At 35.8% G+C, this 26,517-nt stretch overlaps 1 protein-coding gene across 9 annotated transcripts in view; it reads right to left on the bottom strand.

The window, feature by feature from the left end:
• The window catches only part of COX7B2 (cytochrome c oxidase subunit 7B2), a 125,273-nt gene that overhangs the window by 42,420 nt on the left and 56,336 nt on the right, over positions 1 to 26,517 (bottom strand). The window contains exons 3-5 of one of the 9 annotated variants that reach the window (XR_011538204.1): positions 13,192 to 13,350; positions 6,803 to 6,867; positions 645 to 748 (exon numbers count right to left, since the gene is read on the bottom strand). The exons of 1 other annotated variant lie outside the window; for it this stretch is intronic. The gene's annotated coding sequence lies outside the window, so the exon portion shown is untranslated. Of the gene's footprint in view, positions 1 to 644; positions 749 to 6,802; positions 6,868 to 12,002; positions 12,118 to 13,191; positions 13,351 to 26,517 lie in introns of those variants that run through there. 7 more of the 9 variants (XM_070612913.1, XM_070612914.1, XR_011538203.1 and 4 more) reach the window with 7 other exon arrangements.

Here is a 26,517-nt window from a genome sequence, read left to right as displayed (position 1 = left end):
GGAGTAAAGGATCTGACAGAAACATTACAGGTAGGAAAACAACCAAATTCAAAATAAGTACTTTGGAGACTGTAGATTGGTGACCCTTGTAAAATGGAAAAGCCCAATATAACTGACCTACAACTAGGTAGCTGGTGGATCTCTTAGAAATATCATTTCTTATTAGGGACCTGATACTTATCAATAATTCAGGAAAATTAGGCACTGGCAGTGGCAGTAGCCAGGTCAGTCTTGGTAAGGGGAACACCATCACTTCCATACTCACTCTGTTTTACCACTTTGTAAATAAGCCCACTGAATAAGCCCTGGGTTGACTAAGGAAGGAGAATGGCTATATCTACAAAGTGGGTCATCCTATTTACTTGTTTAATTAGAGCTTTCATTGAAGCAGGGTCTTGCTATAAAAATTTACACACCAGTGCCGGGCCCATTTCATGAGGTCCATTCACATTTTCTTTGTAAATGATATGAACCAAATTCAAATTAGCTTAAGTGAAAAAAAAAAAAGAAATTTACCATGTCACTTAACTAGAAAGGAAGGGGTGGTATCTCTTTGGCAGAGGACATGATTGAGACAATATCATGAACTTATTTTCTATTTCCAGTGTCTATATATAATATTTCATCAAAAGTTTATAACTCACTCATCTTGGGTTATGTGCTCATTCCAATCACGGCCAGATCTCAGTTATGTTACAACCCTGCTGCACAACCCAATTAGCTTTGTGAAGAGCAATCCCATCAGAACCTCATGGAGTAGGAGAAGGGCAAAGTACAAAGAAGAAGGCACTGGTATTAGCAAAACTGATATTGAATAGACAAAAATTGAATGGTGTATTATGAAAAACTATTATTTTGTAAAATACAAAGTACTAGACAAATTCAGCCTTACATAATAAAGATTGAACAGACTTAGAGAAATAAGAGAAGCTATGTGAATCAAGTGAATGATCTATTTCTAAATTACTAAAACCAACTGAAGCAGAATTCTCAAAACCAGGCTCTATGCCAGCCATAAAAGTCTCAGTTCCCTCATGACAAGTTGTAATCCTCATGACTCATTGGGTATCTTACCAATAAGTGTTAACTACTTAGCTTTATCTTTACTGTCATCTAGAAGAGCTGTTCATACACAGTATTACGTTTGTAAAATATTAAAGATCATCAATTATTTGCTCCTTGATCCTGACAGGATTATCATCTTTCAATTCACACAAGTTATTTTCTTAGTCATTTTTTTAGCTAAAAATGTTTAAGGAGAACCATTACATAGTAACATAATATGTTTAAGGCATTTGAAAAGAATTTGGCATCAAATTGCAAGGAAGAAGAAATGTAAAAAGTATCATAAACTTTCAGAATCTATTTCATTACTCTGAGTTTTAAAAATATATTTCAAGGGGCTGGCCCGGTGGCATAGTGGTTAAATTTGCCCTGGGTTCATGGGTCTGGATCCTGGGGGCAGACCTTAACACTGCTCATCAAACCATGGTGTGGTGGCATCTCACATACGAAATAGAGGAAGATTGGCACAGATGTTAGAGCCAATCTTCCTCACCAAAAAAAAATTTCCATAGCAAAAGAAAATCATTAGATAAGGCACAGACTTTATCACTTGATGTCTCATTGCTTGTGTAGTTGCTGTCACATTCCCTTACACACACAATAAATGAATGGATGATAGCCTGTTAAGGGAAGTTACACCATCATTGGTGTGGAACATACAGCCAGAGGTTTAGACCTAACACAATATTGATTTCCTGAGAAATCCCTACTTTTGTTGGGAAATGAATGCAAAAGAATTCCAGAAAATCTAATCCAGAAATTTGTGTGGAAACTCCTCCACAGTTATCTTTTTAAAAATCAGAGTTCTTCTTCTCATTCCCATGCCTTAAAGTCCTTTTCTCTCACTTCATAACCATATTCTACCCAAATTAACAGCAATGACAAGCATGTCAAGATATTAATCAAAGAGAAAGGAAAAAACAGAGGCTTGGTGAGGGTGGCTCTTCCTCACCTAACCACACAGATGGAGTAGATGAGGGGCCACCCATGAGGGAGGAGCCTGTTACCGTATTGCAATCCTGCCCAGTAGGAAACATGGGTCTTCCATCTGCCGACCTGATGAATATTTCCTCCTTTAGGAACAAAGGAGGGAAATAAACAGCAAAAAAAGTTTCCATCCTATACCTATTTTGTTCAGGATTGGTGAGAAGAATAGAATAACGTACATAAAGTGCCTACCAAAGTGACTGACACACAGTAAAGATTTAGTACATGGAAGCAATTAGATCTTTATGAAATTCAAAATAGTTCCTTTTAGTTTCATTTTTGTGGTTAAAAGGAAATACACAGTCCTTGGAGAAAAACGAAAAAATGCAAATGAACAAAAAGAGCAAAGCTGAAAACTTTTCAAGATTTTACTTTTTCCTTTTTCTCCCCAAAGCCCCCAGGTACATAGTTGTGAATTCTTAGTTGTGGGTCCTTCTAGTTGTGGTATGTGGGACGCCACCTCAGCGTGGTTCGATGAGCGGTGCCATGTCCGCGCCCAGGATTCGAACTTAGGAAACGGTGGGTCACCTGAAGTGGAGTGCGCGAACTTAACCACTCAGCCACGGGTCCGGCCCCTGAAAACTTTTGACTTCTCACCAACTGGACTACTTAAGTCATAACCACTGGTAAAACTTTGGCATGTACCTTGTCATTTGCATTCTTTGTAACCTATATTTTGTACCTAAATATATAATTTCAACATCTTCTCATGTCACCATCAACATCATTTTAATGCTCAAGTACCCATGTAGCACATTCTTGTACAGAAGCAACATACTTTATTTGACCACTCTCCCATTTCTGAGCACTAACATTGATCCCATTTTTTTTCTCCTAGTAAGTGATACTGTAATAGGCAGAAATGTAGCTAAATATATTAGTGTGTTGGTTTATTTTGGGGGAATAAATCCTCTAATTGTAATTGGTAGCTATAATTACAATTATTTTTCTCATCTATAATAGTCACTTGTTCAATATCTATCTTTCATTTTAGACTGGCAGGTAAATTTCTGGAAGTTCAGATGTATTTTCTCTTTCCCCATCTTGCTGAGATAATCCAGCTTTGTAATTCTTCCCCTCAGGGTTTACAGCCTGATACAAAGTGGAAGCAGCTAAAGGAGCCTAAAACTACTGAGGAGATTATCTCAGATATCCTGGGGTAGAAAGCAAAGGCATGGATGTCTGTTTGGAGAAAGGGATGTCTGTAGGTCCCTTTGGTAGTACAGACCACAGTTAGTCCCCTAGGAGGTGGCCAGAGCTGGAGAGTAGGATAGCAGGATAGCACATCTAGGAAACTTGAATCACAGCAAAGAACCCACGCTCCACATGTAGGATAGTAGAGAAAGCTCCTGGACTTCAAGCATCTGCTGTGGGTTGGAAAAGATGATACTAACAACCGTGACAGAGAGAACAGTCAGGAGCCATGTTCCATTTTCTAATCATTGCTAATTCTTGTTTTGTGATTTTTGGGAGACCAATAAAGACTGAAAGGAATTTCCTAGCAGAAAGTCTGCCACGTTGCAGGCACTCAATATTTATTAAATTGAATTAGAAAGTAGAAATACAATGGGAATATTGATAAAGTATTGAGGGGAGAGATTAATTGTAGTGTGGGGGATACTGAACAGACTTCGCTGAAGAGACAAAATCTGAGCTGAGAATCCTAGAAGGCCGTGTCTGGCAGAGCTTTGATAAACGAAGACCTCAGCCCCTGCTCAGCAGGACTTCATTAAGCGGCAAGGAGGTTAGAGACGAATTCTGAAATTATTCTCACACCTTGCCTTGGCTCTACTTACTCTGCATTCTTCTCACTTTCTGTCCTGGGGCTTCAGTCTACTCTAGTTTTAGTGGCTTTTACGTATCCAGATCCTGAGCACCCATGTAATCCCACCACTTGAAGTGTGTCTTCTCCCTCGCTTCATTTCTCTTGGATGGCTTTTAGTCCTGATGTATGTGGCCTGTGATCCCCAACTTTTTTTCTTTATATCTCTCTTCTGCTTATTTTAATTGTGTTAAGAACATTTAACATAAGATATACATCCTTAAATCTTTAAGTGTACCATGCAATATTGTTAAATATGACACCAACTCTTTACCCTATGGCTACCTTGCTTGGAGCTTAGGACTCCAGGGAACCAAGCTTTCAACAAATTGAGCTGGGTACTTGGACTTGGAAAGAATATTTCCAGATCCAGAAAATAGCATGAGCAAAGACCCAGGAAAGAAAAGGGAAGGAAAAAGCTGTAGAATAGTGTTGTAGAACAAAGTATCAGATAGGAAAGAAGCCCCAACTTCCAGAGTTTAACATGTTGGATATCACTGGTCAGTTATATTCAGTCCAATTATATTTAAATCAATATAAATGGAACCAAGCAATGCTGGATATAACATAACACTTAAAAACTGAATTGAAAAACCAATTTTATTTCTATGACAGGTAATAAAAACATTATACATAGAACAGGATAATACAAGGCAAAAGTTGCCTTTTGAGAATTTTGATGACATTAATGTGTCCTTGAAAAGACTTACCTTGTTAAATCCATGCTATTTTTTAATATCTAGAAGTCATTTCTCAGTTAAAAAAACTATATCGAGTGAAATGGTTATTTTATAACAGTCAGAAATCTAAAATAAGTAGTTAGAAATTTAAAAATTTCTAGCCAGCATGCTTTGGCCTAAATGATAATTTTTAGAATCCTTAGAATCACCAGGATTGATAAAACACCTAATTCTTGTCACGTAAAAGATATATATATATTTATACACATATATTAAAAATAAATAAAACTTACTAAAAAGGTCACAAAAATAGAAATATAATTAAAGCAAAACTAATAATAAAGTCACATTGCTCCATGTGAATAAAATGCTGCAGAAAAAAATGAGAAATTCAAATAAAACATGATTTTACCTATTTTAGTGCAAAGCAGAAAACTGTGTTGACCTACGTCAGCCCATGAATGATCCATGAAACAAAGTGATTTATCCTCAGGACTACAGAGACTTAGGTGTGAAGGCTGCCATTTCTAACGAGCACAATGCTGACTCAGCTAGTTTCCCCAAATATCTGCTTGTTCTGTTTTCTCCTTTGGGCCCTAAGTCACCACTGGTGTGTTGTAACTTAGTATTTGGTTTCTAAACTTCACAAAGTTTTTACTGGGAGGCAAAATTAAGTTGAGGTTTAGCTAGGAAAACTTTACAGGACTCCATTTCACGGCCTGTGAATCCAATCAACGCTCAAAAATCAGGAGGTTGATGAGCTAGTGTATGGATTATCGAGGCCATTTACTTTTCTTTCTTTGGTTGCCTCTCCTTTGACTATTCAACTGCCTACTTGCATTTCTACCAGATAAGACCCAACTATAGGAAAGCCGAAAATAAACAAGTAAACAAGGCTACTGAATCATAGAACCTAAAAGATCAATACTGTGCCTCTCCAACTTATGTTAGTGCTGGTGAAAAACCACCATTACACACACACAAAAATCTCAAAACAGAAAAGAGATTTAAAAAATTGTATTCTCTAGGACTGCTGAAATTGTTTATTGAATGAAAAGTTCCTTTTGTGTTGCCTGTCAATTTCATTGATCTACCACTGTTTACCATTACTACGGAAATCCTAGAATGAGCTATTTTTGGTGGGCATATTACTGCTCATGGCATTAATAATATCATGATTCTGGAACATTGGAGAAAACCACATAAAATGAAATAGGGTTATACAATTCATCCAACCCAAGTGCCACCTAAATGAACCACTGAAGTTTCATTCATCAGTCTTTCCTCTAAACATTAAGCTGAGCAGGGAATACTTGTAGTTTTTCAGCATTTTATTTTTTTCCCTCTGTAAACCCCAAATTGGTTCTGTAAACTATTCGGAAGTACACTCTTTGGGGAATTACTTTCATAGATCCAATTAAAGTGTATCTCACTAGCATTCTGAAAGTTCAGGTTTAGCAAACATTTCCAATGTAGGTGACACTTTTTGGAATTTTAAAAACAACATGAGAAAAGGGAGACCCTCTCTGGAATTGCCACTTAGTAACTAAAGAAAAAAAAGTCATTGTACATTTTTCATCAAAAAACTATTTTTGTATGTTTGTTTAAAAAAAAGACAGCAAAAAATATAGTGGTTTAGACAGAGACACATCTTAAAATCAAGTATACTTTATGTGAAAAGGTATATGTCTATAATCTTTATATCTGTCATCTAAGTACATCTTTGTACCACAATGTCTGCTTATAATCAAGAAACATGGGGAATTTTGAGACAGAAATAGAGTAAGCAATTTATCTGCCTTAGGTGTGTTCTTTGTGATCCTATTAACTCACTCGGCAAATGTTTATTAAGCCCTGGCCTAAGGTTATGCTCTGTAGATGATTCACAGCTTGTACCCTAACTGTATGGGTTCTATTTCATTCGGAAGGGGGCAGCGAAATAGCCCCTGAAGACCCAGACTCCTGAGTCTTTTATTCATATATATAACATTTGCAGTGTGTTGAGTGACATTTTTTGATCAATAAGTTTGGTCACTTCATTTTCACAACTCAAATTTACGTATATAGGTAATTTGTTATTTTATTATTGTTATGTTTGTCTTACTGTTGCCCCTTTTCCTGGTCACTACGACTATCCCAGTTCAAGACCGTGCCATCTCAGACAAGGGCAATTAGAATCACCACAAACTATATTCCCTGCCTTTGGTATCACACCTTCCAAAACATTCTAATTATTTTCAGCCCATACCTGTTCTAGTTACCCATATCCTCCTGGCACTTTCAAGCTCAGCGTCGTACTACTCTGAGACGAATCTGTCCAAAGAAAGCAATACATTAACAGTCTCAGTGGGGTCTGCTGACATAAACAATACTAGCACACACCTGACCATCATTTGAAACCATCTATTGACCCTCTACTCTGTTGAAAAAACACCTCATTCTTGTTGCTTATGAATCAAACTCTAGCCTATTCTCACTTTTCTTATTTTTTCTCCAAAAATTCCTCAGTGAGAATGGAATTCCATTGTGAACTTCAGTCCACTTCATGAGAGTACTTTGTCTTAGCCTTGGCAAATGCCTAAAGTCCTAATACTATGTACTCATTAATTACCCATGTTTTTGAATAGAAATGTATCAGGAAATACATATGACACCTTATAATTCTAATGTTAACAAAATAATATTATTTTGAACAAAAGTGATGGGTTTTAAATAGATTTGTGGGTGAATCTTGCCTCTCGTCTCTTTGACTTCACATTGGATAGGACTGCATAGTGAATGACCTTGGGTGCTTCCTCTGCACTGCTTTGCAGTTAGTTAGGCAAGACTAAGAGCTCTCTTTCTTCCAAACTAAACTCCCAAAAGGACCTAGAGCCTTCATGAACTCAAAGTGCTGAACAGCTGGTTTTCTAACACTCAACTAAATGGCTAGCGCCTAAGCCCAAACTGCATTTTTCCTCCCACGTAAAGCTGTTCTCACATTTGCCCTGTTTAAAGAAAATAATGTGTATTTTGGAGTCCCTCTCCTGGAATCCAAACCCATGGAGCACATAGCTGCACTCTCACCCAAGCATTCCTTTCCACAGGAAGCTGAAGGAACACGGGACCTCTGCATCTGCTGACCCTCCAGCTTGCAACCAATGATGCTTATTGGTATCCACCCAAGTCTTTACTACACACTACAAGAAAAAAAGATGGTATTGGGGCCCTCCTGGTGGCACGGTGGTTAAGTTCACGTGCTGTGCTTTGGCAACCCAGGACTCACTGGTTCAGATCCTGGGTGTGGACCTATGCACTGCTTATCAAGCCATGCTATGGAAGGCACCCCACATATAAAATAGCGGGAGATATATATAAAATAGAGGGAGATGGGCACAGACGGTGGCTCAGGGCCAATCTTCCTCAGCAAAAAGAGGAGGATTGGTGGCAGATGTTAGCTCAGAGCTAATCTTCCTTGAAAAAGAAAAAGAAAAAGAAAAAAGATAGTATTGTAATTAAGAGCTATTTCAATTCTGCCTTTGGTATATACTGGTGGAAAGAGATAACACAGTTCAAATGGGTACAGAGCCAAAGAGCACCTTAAATTCTCCAAATAGTTCAGTTATCACAAAGATCCAAAGAACACATCCGATTAACTTACAGAAGTAGATTTCAACATCTGTAGTAAGAATCCCTATAGTGTCCCAGATAGATCAGGGATCCTTTAGAATGGCAAATACTTTGCTTAGACTCTTCCAGATTATCAGTCAGATTGCCTAAGATCTTGACCTTCAGATGCTTAAACAAGAATCTCATAAGGGGTTTACTCTGACCCAGAGGAAATGTCACTGAAATTACTTCTATATCATTTGAATCAAGTATTTTTGCAAGATATTCTCAAAATCAATTACTCCCATTCCAGAACCCAGGAAGCCAAGGAGAAAATGATTCATTAGGCATTGGTAATCTCCAATAGCACTGCATAACCCAAATGACGTATTTGGCATTGAGGTCACCCATATCAGCTCTTAAATGCTCTAACATTCATTACTCCTCACATATCAATAATTTAGATTCACCTTGGAAGTCTAGGTTCATCAATTTTCTAACCTTCACCACCCCATCTAACACAGCAGATTGAGAATGAGTACGTGTGAGAAAGTTGAAGAAAAACCCAGGCCCCAAATTAAGTACTTAGTACTCTTGGTGCCTCTGAGTTTCCCATTTGTTTTCTTAACACAGAAGTATTGGGGCCTTTGCCAGAAAGATCAATGGGCTTATACAAAATTGCCTTCAGGAGGTTCTGAATGTATCCTTTCTATCTTCTTTAGATACAAAGGTCTCTAGAGCTTAGATCAGATGTATTTACTCCCAAGAAAGTGAGCTCCAGACACAACGTCAATAGAGTAGAGACAGCCCTTTCCTGGAGATAGTTCTCTCCTACTCTAAGAGGTCCCCTTGGTAGACAACAACTAGCATAGAAGGCACCACTGTAATGAGACTTAGTCCAGTCTGAGGTGGCTTCCATTTGTGTGATTAGAACAAACCAGGCAGGTGTAAAGGGCCAGTGCTCAGCTGAGGAGCAGAATCCCAGGAGCCCAAATGATGGTTGGGGTTATATTAAGTAGTTGTGGCTGCATGTTACATGGGCAGGTCTACCAGTTTAAAAGAGATATGCAGGACTAGACAAGGGAGTTAGGTTAGAAAGGTATGAAACATCTTGGAAGGTGTCCTTCAATATGACAAGAACTTGCTTATTAAACAGTTTCTATGGCTTCTTTCATGCAATGTCAAATGAACATTGGTTTTATGGAAATACTGATGTTGAGAAAATGATGCATAATAGAGAATTTTGCAGATTTTTTTTAAATGTCATTTTTGGAACACACAATTCTAATTCTGAGTCACTTAATCACCACCCCCCCCCAGCAACATGACTATCATTTCATATCAGTTATTCAAGCAACAAAGAATTAATTACAGTACTGGAATCTCCTAGGGGATTCCTACTTTGAGTTAGTTTCCAAAGGTTAGCCACAAGAGTTTCTAACCACAGGAGAGGCTGAAAACTGAGCTTTCACATTTGCAAAGTGTCTCATGGTTGGGTTATTTTGTAGAGAAGTTGTACAAAAGGAAATTGGAGGGATATGGGACTTATTTAAATTATCCCCACAACTATCTGTAGTGAAGTTACTGGAACTTCAGAGACTGATGAGCTGAAAACTTAGTCCTATAAAACCGTGAAGGGATGATACCTGAGGGGAATTCTGGTAAGGCTTAAAAATAGGCTTTCCGAGCTAAAAGGTATTTGGAGAAGCCCACCATCCACTCCCACATGCATAGGAAGGATGACCTTTAGATGGTTTTGAATCACCTAAGTAAAGAAGATTCCGTAAGCTTCCTAAGCAATGAATATCTGTGGCAAACAAGTATTTCACTATGTTCTGTCTTAAGAGAAGCTAAGTCATCCATTTTGCTCTTAACATTAAGGAACTGCCCAGGTCTCATGTAAGAGTTCTTTGGAGTCTTGTGATTCCATGGATTCTAGCATTTAAAAATCGTGGCCAAGCCCCTGAAGTCAGGTCTCTGAGTAGTTTTGGGCTGTGCTGATAATTTATTCATTCTCTGTTCCTTGCATCCCCAGAAAAAAGCACAAATTGAGCCAGAGATTCATTTGAAGAAAAAAAAAAAATCATGTTGTCCTCTAGAAGAAGGTTGCCAGATAAAATATTTGGGATATACTTATACCAAAAAAATTCTTCATTGTTTATCTAAAATTCACATTTAATTGAGTGTCCTGTATTTTTATCTGCTAAATTTAGCAACTCTGCTCTAGAATAAAGTGACCATAATCTCAATTAGAACTGCAGAATCTCAGCTTCGGTAGGGGGTTTAGAATTACTCTAACTCAAGTTTCCACTCAGTTATAATATTAACAATTAGACTACAATATGACTTTTACTTGAATCCTTCTAGGAACGGACATTTTACTACCTCTGAACCGGGCAGTCAAATTTTCAGTTACTACAAATTTCTAGCACGTCCCATCTTTCACTGTATCTACTTCTGCTTTGGGGTAACTTTCTCTACTGGTTCTAATGTGCTTTGTGGAGTTAAGAGATTCTGTGTTTCAACCACTTCCTACTTATTGGAGAAGATGGAATTTAAATAAGACCTCAGCACGTCTGACTTCTTGCTTTCATATGTTAACATCATGACATCTTTACCTAGCTAGGATCCTGTCCAATCTTTCTTATTATAGATAAAATTTCCTGCTTCCTGTATTTAGCACTTTTCTCGAATTGTAGCTCATTCTGGGCTCTGCTATTCCTTCTGTGCTTAACTGACCTTCCTTTCATCTTCTTTTCTGGATCCTTTTTCAAAAATCTGAGTTTCATTAGTGCTTCCTGTCCAGTTATCATGATCCAATTACCATGCTTCTGGAATTCTCCATCAAATATTTTATTTTATTAGAGTGAATATTTTTAAGATTCTCATCTGTCTTAACCCAATGTTTCTTTAAGAGTGTCAGACCATACAATCATATCTTTACATTTTCTCCCACTCCCCCCTCCCCTGGCAAATATGTTTAGCACTTTTAGTTACAGTACATGTCTTTATTCTCAGATAACCTGGACACTTTCTTTCCATGTTCCAGTGCTTTCATATCACCATTGTTCTTGCTCATTGGAAAAAATTAAGCCTGATTTACTTGATTGATTTTTTTGCTTTCCATGGGATAAATTTGTCCCCAAAGAAAATCAAATATTTATTATAGTTCACACCCACTTTCATTTTTTAAAAATCAGAATGAGACTTTCTAAAGCTTTCTTCCCTATTCAATCTTGCCTTGTGCTACTATTGAGGTCTCTCTTAGGAAAATATCATCAATATATTCCTTCCAAAATGACTCAAAATGCTACATGTTAATTAAAGAATATACTACAAAAACTATTTCTGCGTGTGTGAGACTATGTTATAGGTTGCAAAGCTCTTTCATATCTATTATCTTATTTCATTTGCATTACAATCCTGCAATACATCAAGAATTCTTATTCCTTTTCACAGATGGAAATACTAAAACTAAGACTGTTGAAATGCAAGGTTACATGGCTAACAAAAGCGGGATATAGGAGTTGAACCTAGATTTTTAAAAATTTTGTCTTTTTTTTTTGCTGAAGAAGATTCGCTATGAGCTAATATCTGTTGCCAATCTTCCTCTTTTTGCTTGAGGAAGATTCTCACTGAGGTAACATCTGTACCAGTCTTCCTCTATGTTGTATGTGGGTCACCACCACAGCATGGCTGCTGACAATTGGTATAGGTCTTTGCCCAGGAACCGAACCAAGGTGACAAGTAGAACATGCTGAATTTAACCACTAGGCCATGGGGCCAGCCCCAAGTCCAAAGTTTTAATGATGTCTTTTTTGTTTCCCTCTCCTTTTTGTCCTGCTTTGTTCTCCATTTACCTTCACGCAATGTCCTCCTTTCTCCCCATATTTTCAGCCACTTTGTGGATTTCCGTAGATTAATATAATCTTTTATATATTATTACTCCTTTCTGCTTCTATTAGATGTTGTTTTCTAAAAAAAAAACAAACAAAAAGAATACCCTTCCATGTCTTCATGTAAACTCTAAATATTTGAAGGGATGGGAAGATACAAGCACTTTACCAGATGTCTTGAATATCCTTATAATTTGATCACCTGGGGTCCCAATCTTTTTCTTCTTCATCCTTTATCTTCCTAATTCTTGGCAGAGCATGTATGCCTAATTAATACAGACAGGTGTGCACACACATGGACATAGTGTTATACCTCATGTGAATTTCCATATGATGAAAAATAAGAAATAAAATGAAAAGAACACCCTTCTATATCTTCATGTAAGCATTATGAGTTAGTTTTATTTTTTGTTCTTTTTATAAATGTGGACCTCAACTGTATGGCTTTCCTATTTTCAGTATTGAATCAGGATAGCATTCTGTCCAACTATTATAATAAACATTTATATATGAGTTAGGGTAGCCTAATAGCTATAACAAATATATTCCAAAATACAGTATGAGTTCAACACATTAAAAACTTATAGGCAGGGGTCGGCCCCATGGCTGAGTGGTTAAGTTCATGCGCTGTGCTGTAGTGGCCCAGGGTTTCACTGGTTCGGATCCTTGGCACAGACATGGCACCACTCGTCAGGCCACACTGAGGCAGCATCCCACATGCCACAACTAGAAGGGCCCACAACTAAAATATGCAACTATGCACTGGGGGGGCTTTGTGGAGAAAAAGCAAAAAGAAAGAAAAAAAAAAGGAAGATTGGCAACAGTTGTTAGCTCAAGTGCCAATCTTTTTCTTCTTTTTTTGAGGAAGATTAACCCTGAGCTAACATCTGCTGCCAATCCTCTTCTTTTTGCTGAGGAAGACTGGCCCTGAGCTAACATCCATGCCCATCTTCCTCTACTTTATATGTGGGACGCCTACCACAGCATGGCTTGCCAAGCGGTGCCATGTCCGCAATCAGGATCCAAACCGGCAAACCCCAGGCTGCTGAAGTGGAACATGCGCACTTAACCTCTGTGCCACCTGGCCGGCCCCTCAGGTCCCAATCTTTAAGGAAAAAAAAAAAGCATTAGGCAGGTGAACAGTGGGACTGACCTCCTCATGCAAAATGAAGTCTCAATTCCAGGCCACTGGAGAGGGGCGATGAGCATGGAGGAACATACATGAGAAGTTTTATCTCATTTTCAGGCCTGTAAGTGGCATGAACCACTTTTGCTCCCAATCCTTTGCTGGCACTCAGTTACATGACCATGCCTATTTGCAAAAAAGTTTGGTAAATGCCTACCAGTATGACCAGAAAGAAGATTAGAACATAGATTTGGGTCAGAAACCAGCAATCTCCACAACATAATCAGCTGAATCTAAACTTTTGAGATTAATTTGATGATACTTCTGTAGTCATATGACAAAGTTTTAAAAAATATTTTGCATTTGCCTAACTCTTTGTCAGTTATTGGATATGCAACTTGTAGCAATGTAGATTTCAGAACTAGACTTTCATTTTGTTTTCTCCAGTTCATTGGAGACGTTGCTTTGTGCAAGATAATATATGGTTCTACTTTCCCTTAGGTGGATCAACCTGGGAAAAGGCATCTGTAATGTGTCTCTTTAAGTGTATCCTTCCTGGATGTAATCATCTTCCTACAGGAATTACTAAACCCATAGTTGACCCAAGTAACGATACAACATGTATAAAACAAAATGTTTCCTTTAGGAAATGAACTAAGCCTATAGTTACTTATTTTTTTTTTAAAGTATCTTAGAAAAGCTTCCTTCTTTAAAGACATGTGTTTGCAAAGTAAGAGTTACAACTCATACTAACGAATGATGATATGTTATGATAAGATTCTCGGCAATGAATGGTTTCAGAGATTTTATTGGAAGATTCACCACTTTCTGTGTCCGTGTATTATTGACAAGTTGACTGCCATTGGACACTTTTGTTGAAGAGATACCAGCATTAGATAAGATTGCTTAGAGTATTTATAGTATCATTCTTTTATTTCATTAGTATATTCTAAGAAATTAGATTTGGCTTAAGAAAATGTCATTCAGAAGCATACAAATTATTCAGATAGAAAATAAAAATTATCTCCAGTTGGGATTGAAGTCAGACACTTCCTTTAAATTATGGAGTTATTATTAATGTTATAGAATAAGTACCCAAATCTATAAGTCTATTAAATTCGCCTTGCATTACCTCTATTTAGATAGAACTTGCGATACTGTCATATTCATCATTGTGGTCTGCAGTGTGATAATTAGCAATCCTACTTAATAATTCTCATATAGCCTTTCCCTTTTTATAGTGTACATTTTGTGCGTCTTAGATCTGCCTTCCCTCTGCCTCTCCTCAGTGCTAACCAAGAAATTCCAGAGCTTAGCCTTGGAAGTTAAAGGCTGCCCTATTAGTAAAAACAATCTCAGCAAATTAAGAAAGAGACTGTGTTCTGCCTTTACCTACAACTGCAGAATTGCAGATTCAGTTCTGCTCTAGTGGTAAATTAAGAACTCACAAATCTTACTGTCTTGTTCAGGTTAGGGGAAATATATAATCCTTTTATTTACTATTATTAAAACTGTCCTTTGAAGTATTATTTCAACATAGGATCCTTATGATATCAGGGCTTCTGAGAGCACAGCAATGCCCCGTGAAAGTAAAGCTTTACCCTCTAAAATGTCTGTAACACAGGTGAGTTGTCTTAGTAGATAACACTTTGTTTCCCTGGTAATATTTAAATTGACATTTCTCTTTTGGAAAGGTACCAATAAATACTTGTGAGATTTGTCAAACCACAAGATTGGTGACACTGTCCTCTTCTCTCTCATGCGTGGGAATAAAATGAGACTTGTGACTGTTAGATTTTTGATATAAACAAAAAGTCTGAGAATCTATCTCACTGAAAATAAAAACTTGATGACATCAGGAGCAATGCATATGGAGGCTCTCCTTATATCCTCCACTAATATCAGCAAGCCTCAGTCAGTCCACCAGACAATAAAATATATACATACTGAATAAGACTGGGATTACATCCTGCAATTGCAACTGCATGTAAAATTGTTGTATTCATGAATACATGTGAAAGAAGTAAATTGTAGCTTGGTATTCAATGCTTTTAATGATAGAGTCAAAGCTTAACTCATATTCTTCCTTAAGCTTCACGCATATTGGGGTCTTTGCTATTGTTAATATATGCTTCATCTTTTCTGGGCTACACTTCCTTGCTTAGGTTGTTCCTTTGCCTAGAATGCCCTTTCTCTGTTCTATTCCTTTTTTTATATCTTCCATAATTTAATGGCCATCTAAAAGGTCACCACCTTCCAAAAAAATTCCACTCTTCCTTGAACCTAAACTGAAGTAATCACGTTCTTCTCTGAATTCTCACAGTAATTAGAAATCTTAAAATAATCTACTCTGCATTATAATTATTTAATAGTTATATCTGTTATTATATTTAATCACCTTGAAACCATGATTGGTGTCTAAATTTTTTTTTAATCTTCTGCAAATCCTAGCAAAATATCTTGTACATCGAAGGAATTCAATCAAACGTTGAAAATATTATTTAATTTCAAAAATATATTTAATTTCAAAATAATATCCTGTTTGCATTAGGATGTTTTTCGACAGGCACGAAAATAATCTGCTACATAATAGCAAAGAAATCACAAAGTCTCATCGTATTCACTTGAAGCAGAAGATTACGTATCTCACTGATTCGTTATCATGGTAACCCTGGTTGTGTGTGGACGAAAACTAGACCTACGTTTGAGGCATCAGGCAGAAAGCAGTTGCTGCGCTGTCACAACTTATTGATTGAGATTCTACTTTGAATGCCTTGTAGCTTGTTTGTGAGCCTCTGAGAAGTTTTAAAAAGTGGGAGTCAGACTCAGGATTTTGCTTCCTTTTGCCTTTTTGATTAGTGTATAGCGAGAAAGAGTGATTCAATCTTAGCTCAGTGTTTTCAGGCAGCAGCTCATGAGTGGGAAGTTAAAAGAAAAGACAGACAAGAAGAAAGGGGATAGAAAGGAAGCAAGTGAATTTTAAACCTCAATTATACAAATTAAGTAGTTAACTGATAATGTTACCGTTCTTTGCTAGAGTCTATTTAGCTTGACCTGTGGATGAATGGATATTAGGAAAAATTAGAAAGAAGCTAATATTTATTAAATGGTTACCAAGAGCCAGGCACTCGGCTAAGTGATTTGCATGAATTATTTTATTCCATTTGAACAACAATTTGTGATATAGGTAGAATCATCATCCCCTTTCTGTTGATGAGGAAGTTGAGGCTTTAGGAATTTAAGTCCAGCTACAAGGTTAATAGCCAATCCAGGGCTCACATTTCAGTCCATCAACCCCCCAAGTCTATAATCTTTCCACTTTCACATGATGAATAAACTCAAGTATGATCTTAATATTGACATTTTCAAATATCTTTTTTTTTCTTACTTCTTTCTGACATTCTTTAATTGGGGAACTTCAATTCGCTGTCTAACTACATGCTCTAAACATTCTGAATAATTACATAATCAAGGCAAAATCCTAGGTCACAGAGTAAATAGCACTTTCTGAAATACTTTCCCCTCTGAGGAAGCACAATCAAGTTAAAGCAAAAATAGCACAAAGAGGCTTAGAGTCTGGTTGCAGAGTCAGGCTCAATGAAATTTAAAGAAAACCAGGAGATGGGGGAAAAGCCTCAAAGTGGGGCAGCTGAAAGAAGGCCAGATTCTCTAATCATCTCAGTAGATTAGAATTTTGCTATTGAGAAGAGTCAGAGGGTCACCCTATTGAGACTCTCTTCAAACACATTTCCTCCCCCAGCTTCAAACTTGCTCTGTATATGAGATGTTTGAATAACTCTTTGAACCTACGCATTTCTCAGCAGAACATAGGAAAAGAACTGATTAGAAATTTAAATTTCAGAAAATTCAAAATTACAAAAGATAAATTTCTTCCCAAAATACTGTGCAGTGGCTTCCAGTGAGTCTTATCATGCCCCTTACAAAGGGTAACTGCACTGACATCCACACAAGAATGGACTGTTTGAAAACATCCAGAATGCTTGGACAAGCGAGAATGAGTAAAGAGAAAAATTACATGTCAATTCTCAATTATGCAACGCCCCTGTATGCACTCAGTAACTTTTATTGAATTAACTATCTTATTAATCTTTTGCACATCCAGCAGAAGGTAGGAAGGGTCAGTTTGTTAATGTTTTTTACGGGAGGTCCACTAAGTTCAGAGTATTGCAGTGAACTCTGTACAGAATACATGAGCATGGGAGACAGACTCCTGGACTTTAAGCATCTTTCAATGCAATGGAAAAACAAATAAGTACACAGAAATGTGCTCATTTCTATAATCAGAGCCCTCTGACATGGCACACAAATGTGTTATCATCTGTAGGAAATGTACCAGACAGCATATCTGTCTTATCTGTACTACAAACACATGGCCTCTGTTCTGTGCTAACCACTTCAGACACGTCAGTGTTACAGACAGCACACACTTTGTTGTAATTACTCATTTGGCTTTCTTCCTCAAATACTGTAAGTTCAAGAATGAACGAACTATATTTCTACCTCGTAATGTATAAAGTGGTGCTTTATATAAATTATAGGTGCTCAATAACAATTTTTGAATGAATGACAAAAAATGAATAGAATGTTTTCTGAGTAACTTAGACATGTTCACAATCACCTCAAATTTTGCCCTTTTTAAAACAAATCCTTTTCTTTTAACCATGTTAGCTGCTCTTGGCTGATAAGTGATAGAGTTTCTTATATAATAAAGATTATTAAATGACTACTTCTCAAAGAAAAAATTGTAAAATGAGGGTCAATTTGATTTGGAGAACTTCCCAATCCACCTTTATTCACCAAAATTCCGCTTTGTGGTACCACTTCAGGGTCACACCTCATTCATTCTTTTCACATATGTACATTAAACACCCATTTAAGGGCTAGAAGTAGAATAGCACACTAACACCTCATTCTCCGGGAATTTACAGTCTAGAGATAGAAAAATAAATAAGAGCAATGAATGAAAATTACAAACCATGGTTAAATGCTAAAGTAAAGCAACATAGTGAGAGAAAATCCTGATCTAGTCCCACATAGGGATCAGGATTATCAAGGCCAAATTCTAGACCTTTCAATTAACTGTCCTCATTCCAACAGGCAATTGAACCATCTCTTCAAGGCTGACTGCTCAGTATTCAGACTGAAATTACCCTCTGTCTCATCTGATGACTTGGTTTTTACTAACACATAACAGCACTTAGGTAGTCTATCTCAAAAAGTAGTCCAGCCTAAGGTAAAAGCTAAACATTTAAATTCAATAGCCCATCACAGAAAGTCAAACAGAATTACTACAGTTGAAGCCTGGCAATCTGAATTTTAACAGGTTCTTCAAGTAGGTTTCATGCATACTAAAGTTAGATCCACTACCTTATGCTGACCTTGCTCACACCTCTGAGTTTCACACCTGGTTGTTTTAGCTGAAACTCTTCTGTTCTGAATTCAACTCAAATATGGATTTTCAATTAATTATTTTTTAACAAGGTGTCATATAAATTCAATAGGAAATCATGAAGTAAAAGCCATGAGAGGCACTTTGAAAGACACAACAGAGAAAGTTCAGTCATTCTCATCAAAGAATATAATATTAAATAGCATGGATAATTCCTTCTGACAGAAATCACTTTTCCAAAAGAAAATATAAACTCTATTTGGCAGCAACATTCTTTGAAGTTTTCAGTGAATCTCAAAGTAACCTTAATATATTTGATTTTATGTCTTACAGCCTAGGCACGAACTGACATAAATTAAGACACACAGTAAGTAAAGAAGGGTGCTAACACACAGCAATATTTTTAGTGATACAAAACTGGAACTGGATTTGGAATATGCAGCCCTGGTGTTAACTCTACCATTGACTTTTTTATATTAGGTAGATCTTTTAAGCTTTCTGAGCATGAAGTTCCCTAATTTTTGATATTTGGACAACAGTACAGATACCACACTTGTAGGATGAAGAATCAAATTGAAAAAAGAGCATAAAGTGTATAAGCTTGGAAGTGTTATTTAAATGTATAATTTGAATAATAATCATTGTCACAAATATTTACTTTCAATGTCAAACACCTGGGAATTATAACAGAATATTTAGGGAGTCTCTGTTGATTAACTGTATTAGAAACTAAGCCCAGGAAACAGAAATTATGTTATATGTCTCTCTTACATTGCCAAAATAGTTGCTAAGTGTTTAGTACACTTTAAGTACTCAATTTCTTCAATTGCTTCAAAAAGAAAATACGGGAGCTTCTGTTTCTCAAGGAGAGGGCACTAACATGAACTGGATCCCTTCCATAAAACCAATATGGGATATGACTCAAAAGTGAGAAGGTTTGTGGATGTTGAACCATCCCTGCATCCCTGGAATAAATATGCAAATCAATCAATGTGACACACCACATTAACAAAATGAAGAATAGAAATCATATGATTATCTCAATAAACACAGAGAAAGCATCTGATGAGATCCAACATCCATTTACAATAAAAACTCTCAATAAAATGGATATAGAGGGAAAGTACCTCAACATAATAAAGGCCAAATATGACAAACCCACAGACAGTATCATACTCAATGGTGAAAAATTGAAAGCTATTTCTCTAAGAAAAAGAATAAAGATGCCCACTCTCACCACTCTTATTCAAGATAGTATTGGAAGTTTTAGCCAGAGCAATCAGGCAAGAAAAAGAAATAAAGGCATCCAAATTGGAAAGGAAGAAGTAAAACTGTCACTATTTGTGGATGACATGATTCTATACGTAGCAAAACCTAAAGAATCCACAAAAAACTATTAGAAATAATGGATGAATAAAGTTTCAGGGTACAAAATCAACATACAAAAATCAGTTGAATCTCTTTACACTAATAATGGACTAGCACAAAGCGAAAAAGAATACAATCTCATTACAATTGCAACAAAAAGAATAAAATACCTGGGAATAAATTTAACCAAGGAGGTGAAAGACCTATACACTGAAAACTATAAGACACAATTGAAAGAAATTGAAGACGACATAAAAAAATGGAAAGATATTCCATGCTCATGGATTGGAAGAATAAACATAGTTAGAATGTCCATATACCTAAAGTAACTTACAGATTCAATGCAATCCCCATCACAACTTCAATGACATTCTTCATGGAAACAGAACAAAGAATCCTAAAATATATATAGAACAACAAAAGACTCCAAATAGACAAAGTAATCCTGAGAAAAAAGAACAAAACTGGAGGCATCATACTCCCTGAATTCAAAATATACTACAAAGATATAGTAATCAAAACAGCACAGCACTGGCACAAAAACAGACACACAGATCAATGGAACAGAACTGAGAGCCCAGAAATAAAACCACACATCTACAGACAGCTAATCCTTGACAAAAGAGCCAAGAACATACAATAGCGAAAAGAAAGTCTCTTTAATAAATGGTGTTAGGAAAACTGGACAGCTACACACAAAAGAAGGAGAGTACATATGAATGCTATATAATGTTATAACCCAAAGTTACTGCAATTAAAAAAATTTTCAAAAACATTTCACAAGCAATGGGAGAGAGGAACTGGGAATAGACTGTTATAAGGTTCTCACACTGCACATGAAGTGGCACAGTGTATTTAAGGTGGACATAGATTATTTTTAAATGTAAACTGTGGGATGCTAGAGTTAAAAAATTTAAAAAGAAAGAAAGAGAGAGAAGGAGGAAGGGAGGGAGTGGAGGAGAAATAAATAAAAAGAGGTAAAATGAAACAAAGAACAAATATAATGAATAGAAAGCAGCACAATGGTAGATTTTAATCCAACTATATGGAGAAACATTTGAAATATGAATAGTTGAAACAAACCAGTTAAATGACAGAGATTGTTGGGTTGGATTAAAAAGCAAGACCCACTGTATGTTGTCTAATGAAAGCCACTTTAAATATAAAGCCTTAGATAAGCTAAAACTAAAAGGATGGAGAAATGTATACCATGAAAACAAAAAATAAAAGAAACCTGTTATAGCATTATTAATTTCAAAGTAGTCTTCAGAACAAGGGAGTACCTGATATAAAAAGGGATATTACATAATTACAAAGGGGTCAATTCTCTGAGAAGACAAGACAATTGTAAATGTGTAAGAACGTAACAAAAGAAATTTCAAAATGTATGAGGCAAAGACTGATAGAACTGAAAGGAGAAATTTACAAATCCACATTTTATACTCGGAAATTTCAACACTCTTCTCTCAATAATAGATAGAAAAATGAATCAGGGAATCTCTAAGTATATAAATAACTTGAATAGTACTATGAACCATTTATAAAATAATCCACCCAACAATAGCAGAATACACATTTTTCTCAAGTGCATATGAAGCTTTCAAAAAAAAATATATCATACCCCAGACGAAATGTTAAACTTTAACACATTTTTTAAAATATAAATAAAATAAAGTACATTTTCAGACTATAAGGGAATTAAACTTAAAATTAATAATAAAGGATATCTGGAAAATCCCTAATGTTTGGAAATTAAACAACTCATTCCTAAATAACTCATGAACAAGAAAGGAATTCTAAAGGGACTTTTTTAAATGATCAACTAAAACATAATAAAAATATCACATACAAAAATATGTGGGATGTAGCTAAAGCAGTGATTAGACAGAAATTTATAGCATTAACTCACATGTTAAAAAAGATGCAAAATTAGCAACCTAAGCTTCCACCTTAAGAAACTAAAGAAAGAAGAGCAAATTAAATAGAAAGCAAGCAGAAGAAAGGAAAATATAAAGATTAGAGCAGAAATCAGTGAAATGAAAGCAGCAAACAAGAGAGAAAAATCAAAGACCCATGTATGCGTTCTTTGGAAAATTAGTAAAATAGACAATCCTGTTGCAAGATTGATAAAAAAAAAAAAAAAAAAAAGAGCGAAGACACATATCACCAACATCAAAAATGAAGGAAGGGACATCACTACTGATACCACAGATATCCAGAAGATAACAAGGAAATATTGAAAAACTCTATAGACAGAAAGCCAACAGCTTCAATAAAATTGACCAATTCCTTAAAATATACAAACTATCAAAGTCACTAAAAGAAATATAAATATATAGAGAGAGCGAGAGAGAGCGAGAGGGCAAGAGAGAGAGAGAGGGAGATTTTAAACAATTGGCTCACGTGATTGCAGAGGCTGGCAAGTCCAAGATTTGCAGGGTAAGCAGGCAGGTGGAGACTCAGGCAAGAGTTGGTGCTGTGGCTCAAGTCTGAAAGCAGTTTGAAGGCATATTCCCCTCTTCCTTGGAGGACCTCAGTCTTTTTCCTCTTAAGGACTTCAGTTGATTGAATGAACCCACATTATGAAGTGTAATCTGTTTTAGTCAAAGTCTAATGATTTAAATGTTAATATCATATAAAAAATACGCTCACAGAGACATTCAGACTGGTGTCTGATTAAGTATCCGGATACCATAGCTTGGCCAAGTTAACAGAAAAAATTAATCACCACAATATGTACACTGAAAACACAAAACACTAATGAAAGATATTGAAGAAGCTCTAAATAAATGGAGAACTATAGCACGTACTTGGATTGGAAGGCTCAACATTAAGACATAAGTTCTACCAAAATTGATCTACAAATTGAATGCAATCTCAGCCAAATCACAGAAAGCATTGTAGATTTTGTCCAGCTAATTCTAAAATTCACATAAAAAGGTAAAGGAACTAGACTAACCAAATATTCCTGAAGGAGAACAAGGTTAGAAGAATCACTCCCCATTTTAAGACAACTTATAAAACTAAAGTAATTAAGACAGTGTGGTATTGGCAAAAGGACAAACAGATTAGTGGAGTAGAATAAAAAGCCTAGAAACAGACCCATATGAATATAGTCAACTGATTTTTTATAAAGGTGCAAAGGCAAATTAATGAAAAAAGGTCTTTTTTTTTTTTTGAGGAAGATTAGCCCTGAGCTAACTGCTGCCAATCCTCCTCTTTTTGCTGAGGAAGACTGGCTCTGAGCTAACATCTGCTCCCATCTTCCTCTACTTTTTTATATGTAGGACACCTACCACAGCATGGCTTGCCTAGTGGTGCCATGTCCACACCCGGGATCCGAACCGGCGAAACCCAGGCCGCCAAAGTGAACATGCACATTTAACCACTGTGCCACTGGGACAGGCCCCCCCAAAAAAGGAGAGTCTTTTAAACATATATTGCTGGAACAGCTGGACATCCTTATTCCAAAAAATGAACTTCAACATACACCTCATATCTTATGTGAAAATTAACTCATAATGAGTCATAGGTGTAAATTCAAAACATAAAACAATAACATTTCTAGGAAAAAACAAGGAAAAGAAAATCTATAAGACTTCAGGTTTGGTAACAAGTAGTTTTATATGACACCAAAAGCAACAGACATAAAAGATAAAAACTTGGTAATAATGACTTCATCAAAATTTAAAATGTGCTTTTGCAAAGGACACTATTAATAGAATAAAGAGAGAAGTTACATACTGGAAGAAAATATTTGCAAATCATTTAGCTGATAAAAGATTTGCATGCAGACTATGTGAAAACCTCTTAAAACGTAGTAATAAGGAAGAAACTGCACAAGAACAAAAAAGAAGCAAAAAGATCTGAAGAGACACTTGAGCAAAGTAGTTATACAGGTGGTAAATAAGCACAGAAAACAACTTCTCATCATCCTTAGACATTAGGAAAACACAAACTTAAAACCACACCAAGGCATTATTAGAATGGCTAAAATTAAAACAAATGAACAAACCCTGAAAACTCAAAATCTGGGGAAGATGTGAAGCAACAGGAAGTCTCCTTCATTGATGGTGGGAATTCAAGATGATACAGCCACTTTGGAAAACAGTTTGGCAGGTTCTTATAAAGCTTAACATATACATACCATATGACCTAGCAAGTGTTAGGCTAAATAATAGAAAATCATTATGGATATGAGAGACTTGAAAAACTCTATTAATCAACTTGATCTAATTGACATTTATGGAACACTTCACCCAATCATTCAATTAGATAGAACATGCGTTGGACCATAAAATTAGTCACAGCAAATTTAAAGGGCTTGAATCACAAAGATTATATTCTATAACCACAACATGAATAACTTCAAATTATAGAAAAGGTAACACATTACTGGGTAAAAAAAAGTTCCAAGTTAAAGAATGACATATCAAAATTTTTGAGATGCACCTAAAACAGTTTAGAAGAAAATTTTAGCTTAAATGGTATAAAATCAATGACATAAGTTTGTAGCTTGAAAAGTTAAAAAACGATTGCTAATTAAGTCCAAAGCAATTAGATGCAGAGAAGTAATAAAGGTAAAGGTAGGAATAAATAAAATAGGAAAATAGAAGACAAAATAAATGAAATCAAAAAAAAACTGGTTCATTCAAAAGATCAATAACATTGCAAAACATCTAGACTGATCAAAAAAACAGAAGACACAAACTACTAATAACAGAAACAAAAGAGAAGTAGCACTACAGATATTAAAAGAATAAGAGAATGTTATTAATAGCTTTATACCAATAAACTCAACAATTTAGATAAAACAGAAATATTCCCTAAAAATACAAATTATCAAAACTGATCCAAGAAGAGATAGTAAAACTAAGTAGCCCTATATACGCTAGAGAAAGTGTATTTCAACTATAAACCTCCCCACAAAGACTACTCTACGCCATATAGCTTTACTGAAAATTTTACCAAATGTATAAGAAAGAAAGAATAATAATCCCACAGAAACAATTTTACAATAGAGAGAATACATCACAACTCATTCGTTGAGTTCAGCATTACCCTGAAACTAAAATTAGACTAAGACATTACTAGATAAGAAAACTACATAAAAATCAACATTAAAATACATAACAATATGTTAGTCAATCAAATCCAAAAATATATAAAAAGGAAAATAAATCATTTCTAAGTGGATATTACCTCACAACTGGAAGTGGTTTTAATTTAATGTAATGCAATGCACAATAACAGACTAAAGTGGAAAAATAAAATAAAATTCATTTCAATAAAGGAAGGAAAAGCTATCAGACTGGGTGAGCTCCAGAATCTGTGTATAAATTCTGCACATAAACTCTCTGGTTAATTGCTAAATTTCAGGATCAGGTAAGAAGCCCAGGATGAAGATAAAAGAGGAAGAAAGAATGAGGATGAAGGAGGAGAAGGAAGAGGAAAAGAAGCAGAGGAGGAGAGAAGGAGGGGGAAGCAGCAACAGCAGCTGGAAGGTGAAAAAAAATCAGTAGAAACATCAGCTGCTGAATGTTGCAGAAGAAATAAATTTCACAATTTGAGTCCAGACAAGTTAACTTATGAGGAAAAAGAGAAGAACAAAATAATAATAATATTAATAATAGAAAGAAAAAATCAGTTTCTGAGTTGCTAAAACAAATTATCTATGATGTGCACTTTTCCACCAAAAATTACTAGACAAGCAACAAAGTAAAAATAAAAACAAGAAACTGTGATCTCTTTTTATGAAATAATCAATTAATAGAATCTGACTCTGAATGGCCACAGATGCTGGATATACTAGGCAAAGAATTGAAAGCAACTATTAAAAATATGTTCAGGGGCTGGCCCTGTGATATAGTGGTTACGTTTGTGTGCTCCACTTTCATGGCCTGGGGTTCACTGGTTTGGATCCTAGGCCTGGATCTAGCACCATACATCAAGCCACATTGAGGCAGCATTGCACAGAAAAGAACTAGAAGGACCCACAAGTAGGATATGCAACTATGTCCTGGGGCTTTGGGGAGAAAACAAAAAAAACAGAGGAAGATTGGCAACAGATGTTAGCTCAGGGCCAATCTTCCTCACCAAGAAAAAAAGAAGTTCAAATAATTAAAGGGAAACATTTGAAACTTAAAGGAAAACACAATTCAATGTGTGAACAGATTGGGAATCTTAGCACAGAAACAGAAACTATAAAAAAGAATGAAATGGAAATTTTGGATCTGACAAGTACAATAACAGAAATATAAAATCTACTAAACGGGATCAACATCAGTTTTAGGATAGAAGAAAGAAGAATCAATGAATTTGAAAGGAGATCAATGGAATGAATAAAGACTGAAGAAAAATGAATAAAGGCTCAAAGATTTGTGGGATAATATCAAATGATTCAATGCACCTGTCACTGGAGTTCCAAGAAAGTAGAGACAAAAAGTGAAAGAAAACAATATTTGAAGAAATAAGGGCTGTAATCTTCCCAAATTTAGCATAAAGGAAAAAAAGAGAGAAGAAAAAGAAACATTACCTTGCAGATCTAAGTTTAAGAAATATCCAGTAGAACAAAC

The sequence above is a fragment of the Equus przewalskii genome, chromosome 3 (genome assembly GCF_037783145.1).
Source record: "Equus przewalskii isolate Varuska chromosome 3, EquPr2, whole genome shotgun sequence".
Lineage (NCBI taxonomy): Eukaryota > Metazoa > Chordata > Mammalia > Perissodactyla > Equidae > Equus > Equus przewalskii.
The sequence above is the reverse complement of the archived record's forward strand: the minus strand, read 5'-3'. Positions and strand labels throughout refer to the sequence as shown.